Source organism: Notothenia coriiceps, unplaced genomic scaffold (assembly GCF_000735185.1).
Source record: "Notothenia coriiceps isolate Sejong01 unplaced genomic scaffold, NC01 NC01_scaffold00012465, whole genome shotgun sequence".
Taxonomy (NCBI): Eukaryota; Metazoa; Chordata; class Actinopteri; order Perciformes; family Nototheniidae; genus Notothenia; species Notothenia coriiceps.
Window position 1 is genome coordinate 2,696 of NW_011345166.1, and position 4,901 is coordinate 7,596.

The following is a 4,901-nucleotide window of genomic DNA, read 5'->3' on the forward strand; positions in this document are numbered from 1 at the left end:
TGGCGACTACGTCGTTTGGATAATGTTTTTAAACAAATAATAACTACCCACGTATGAACGCTTTGTATAGCCTTATTAAAAACATTCGTTCCTCAAGTTAGAAAAATGTGCAATAACATAATCTGAGAATATAACTTGCATTAGAACGTGACATCCAACCCACGGGACCGCGCCGCCCGGCACGTTCATGTTACGTGTTCAGCAGGTTCAGCACTACATGCGTTTATCTTTACCCATGGATGCACAATAACAACGGACCCATATCGTCTCACTGCCATCCCACGGAGCTGTAATAATGGATATATTGCACATGTTTGCTGTAATTCATCATTTGTAAAATATTATACTACATGGGCTGTATGATTAAATCTTGTACCGTAAATGTTGTATTAAATAAAGTTAATATAACCGACGTTAGATTAACGTCCCTGTAGCTTCTTATTGCACTAAGAAGCTTATTGCACTGTATATATATACATAAGTGCAATCATTATTTCATGCTAAATGAAGCTCTGTTGCTTGGATATCACTAGATCCTGTTACAGCGTAATATAAGTACATAACGATTGATGTGCACATTAGAATAATTACTAGCTAGCCGCTAGCTGCTAACTGCCGCCTCGTTAATATCAAATCCATCATAAAAACAAGCCATTACCATGCTGTCATGAACGTGCGGTGCTGTTACGTGTACGCAAATTGACGTGCTTGATGTGAATGAGCATTTTGGTTGAAGTTGCGCATGTGCTATGAGCGCACATACGGGTACTTCTCAGGCATGCCGGGTAGTCTGTGACGTTTCGCTCTCTCAAAAGTTGAGCCATTTTATCATCATGCGCCAATGAGCAACTCTCATAGGAATGAATGAGGCCCCGCCTCCCACGCTGTATCCAGTTCTTATTATACATCCATGGTCTCAAACAAGCCTAGTTTGTTGGGTCCCTCACTTCCGTTTCGCTTCTCACGCACTGATTTGCTAACTGAACAGCCAATCAGAGTGATTTCTTTTGCCGACAGCCTTTGGCCGACTGCCCACCGATTCGACATGTTGAATCAGGGCCGGCTAAAATGATTGGCCGTGCTTTTTACAGTACTACGGCTTCCACAGATGAAAAGCTTTTTTATGGATTTTTAATGCACTTAAGATATTCAGTGCTATCGGGATGTTAAGAGCATTCCATGGAATATAACAAAAAGTGTATCTTGAGCCGGTCTCTCAAACTTACCTACCCCACTTTTAACTTACAGATCGCAATACCAGTACTGATCAAATATTTAAATATGGCTGATTCACTATCTCAATATTTTAAGTGCATGATTTGCAAGTATTAACATGCGATACATATAGCTATTATATAACCAACAAAGCAAGTTCAAATGAAGGGTAACATTCAAAGCGTAGGATAGGGAATTAAAAAATCATGAGGTTTAAACAGATTCCAGTTAAAATCTGGACAAAAAAGTACAATGACACCACACAGAAACTCCAGTATATCCTGATTGGATGTCTAATCTAGTGTAACATGATAAAATGTGTACACAAAACTCCAGGAACAACTTCACTCAAGGAAGCCCTTCCTTATCCACTTTCCCTTCACATACATCTGTCAATGTGCATGTCCTGAAGATCATCCACTGTCAACCCACGCCTCGGGGGGTTTATCCATGATGTCATAACAGCATCATCCGTTGTGAGCTCATTGCCTTTATGACCTAATTGGCAAACGGTGATGTGGGGTAATTGCTTTGGCATTTATGATGCCTCCTCATTTACCTGAGCAGAGCGGTACAACACTGACTGTCAACCCTCAGTTCGAAGTGGCATATTTGTTTACTCCCACTAAAGTAGCCGGTTTAAGGCCCAATATGAGTGAAATACAACCCCCAAGAAATGCCTCATGGCTCATGTGCCCTAAAGTTTGTAACCCCTCGTGAGCGCGCGCACACCAACACAGGGGGGTTGACGTCCAGGTGAGCATTAATCCAACCAATTATAATATTAGTGAGCTCCTGTGCTACTGTGTCCCTATAATTGACCTTGTTCCCGTCCAGTGAGCACACAAAGCACTATTATCGCTTTGACATTACACTGTGGTTGCTGCTGCTGGTGGTGTTGTTGGAGGTGACTGGGGGAGGGAGGGGATATGATAACACACATTGAACGGCCAGTCCGACTGAGAGTACCACTCCCTGGGAATCTCCTTCATCACCATGGCCATTATCTGCCTCGGCAACGTCCTCCAGGCATGACTTTAAAAACATACACAAAAGGAGGAAAGCTGGCCATATGCGACCCCTGCTCTGCCTGAATCCAAAAAAGAGAATTAACGAGGAAAGATAACGTAGAGAAGCCGCTACTCACCGTAACGTAGCTCTGCGTGGCGGGCACTATCTCGTCTAATTTTCCAATGGTACGAGGAGCCAGTCAGGGCACCTTGTTTTCCGAATGGCTGGGTAAGGCAAGTCCGCCTCGCCCGACTGGTTCACCGATGCAGCTCAACTAGAGGAAATACACCCGCCACGAATGTTCGCCACTTCAAAAATATCGACGAGAGAAGAGACAGATCCAACTACTCTGATCTCGTAAGAAAAGGTTACACTCCTTTCCGAGGCGAGCGGGGTCTGCTCAGGATGTTTGTTTTCATATATCCCATCCACTCCAACTGCCAATACGGCTGCGGAAGCTTGAGTGTTGCTGCTGGAGATAGTAGAGAGTCCGTCGCCCGCACACACGTCGCTTATATCCCGTCAGTTGGCATTACCAGTGCACGCAGCGCTCAGTTTGTACACCCGTCTGTGTGTGTTGCTACTGAACAACAACTAGCAGCAGAACATGACTGACTGCAGCGCTGACACGCGGTGTGGGCTGGGCTCCCTCCTGCCATATAAAGTGTAGCAAAAATTACCAAAAGTCCAGTCCAGTCCCGTATATGACTACAAGAAACAAATGTGTTTTTATATAACAACAACAAGAACATCCTCATCCTACTTCTGTGCTGAAGCATGTGATGGCAACATGGTGAGTCTTTTAAAGGGGTATCCACGCGTATCTGCCTCTCTTGGTCCCACCCGTGGTAACTTTCTTGGAGGGATGTTGCTGTGGCATTAACAGGACAGGGGGATGACTGTCAGACAGCCTGGAAACACCTGTTAACAAACCAGTGTATCCAAAGTGGGATTCAGGCCAGGAAAACCTCAGCTGTGACACTTGCAAGGGCTCCATGCCAAAAGTTGCAAATATGGGTCAAATTCTAATTATATTCCCAATAAAACTGTGCCCAATTTATTGTTTCTTCATATAATTTCCATGACACTTAAACCATAAACCAGAGATGTATTCAGACTAACTTCAGAGCCCCAAAACCCCCAGGTTTAATGTATGTCAATTGGTTGTGTGTATAGTTGATATGACTTTTAAGAATATGCATTATAAAATGTTATTTAAAAAAAATAGATTGACAAAATGACGGTCCTGCATTATTTAATATTTTCCGCCTGGCTTTTACAGAAGCTCTGTAATAAAGGTACTTCGGTTGAATTCCCAAGTTACCTTGAATTATAGAGGAAACCTTTGTTTTCTCAGGCATGAGGAGGATGAATCCAAAAACAAAGTAAAGGCTTGATGGATTTAAGTGAATTGGGGCTGCGTCTGACTAAAGCAAAACATCTGTTAAAAAAACTGTCACACCAGTTGTGCAATATAATAGTTTTATTTATCTTATGCTCACTACTTCTCAAACACATTAATTTTACTGAAATGTTACTTTTATAAAACGCTTAGTCCAGATTTGTAGAGGTCTGAAACCTAAAAAAAAGGAAGCTTTCTCTCTACACTCCTTGCTGAATGTCTGAAACCAACCATGCATTTAGTTAAAGTATTTTATAAACTCTATTTAACACCTTCGCACTTAATTAATCCCACGGACAAGTGATTGTTCAACAGCTAATAGTTCAGCGCAAGTGTCAAACACATTTTAATTTGGTGAACTGTTAATTAAATGTAATTCTTTCACCAAGCAATATAACTCAGCAGCTTAAAACAGTGATTGGCAAGTGATTCATTTTGATTGCCGCAGCACATTAACATTTAGATGAAAATGTATGCTGGCGACGTGCCATGGCTCGAGTCCAAGTTTAGTAGTCCCAGTTTCTCAGGTTTGATTTTAAATCATGAAGATCATGTGCAATGTATGTTTTGAGTCCCTAAAGGCCAAGTCCATTTTAGCACTTTGAATCATTAAAACAAGAAGTTGATAAAAAAGTAAATTTCTTGTATAGAAGCCTCTTTAACAGGCATTTTAACTTGTCTTAGTAAGAAAAGCACACATTGAATAGATGATGGCTATGTTCTATTTCAGATGCAACAGTAAACAGATAATTGTCTAATTTAAATCAAAATGTGTTCACTTAGAATATTTAACAACACATGTGTCTTGGTAGCAAGAAGTCAGACACACGCTATCCACCGCCATAAAGCATTCCCTGATTTATCCTCTATTTTTTTCTAAATTGGACCATTTGGGACATAAGGAACATCATGATGTAATGAAAAATAGTACAGCTAAGATCATAAACTTTAACCCTCCTGTTGTCTTTGGGTCAAATCTGACCAATTTACTACTTTCATCAATCATAACTTTTTTTTTTACATTCAATTGTATTAAGGTTTTATGATGTCCTTCACAGTAGACATTTGAACATACAATTGCTGATCACCACTTTCATTGAATTTTGGATGATTTAGTCAACTTTGTAACACCCATGGTGTTCCCGGTCAAAAATGACTGATTAGTAACCATCCGAATCAGATAAAACACACAGACAAACACCCACCCACACACACACACACACACACACATACTCTAGATGTGTCCCCCCCCCCCTTATGTGCCCAATCCCCC

General features: G+C 41.2%; 1 protein-coding gene across 1 annotated transcript in view; it reads left to right on the top strand.

The window, feature by feature from the left end:
• Nucleotides 1–1,734: 1,734 nt before the first annotated feature.
• The window catches only part of ora6 (olfactory receptor class A related 6), an 11,244-nt gene continuing 8,077 nt past the window's right edge, over nucleotides 1,735–4,901 (top strand). The window contains exon 1 of the mRNA XM_010773362.1: nucleotides 1,735–1,971. The gene's annotated coding sequence lies outside the window, so the exon portion shown is untranslated. The remainder of the gene's footprint in view (nucleotides 1,972–4,901) is intronic.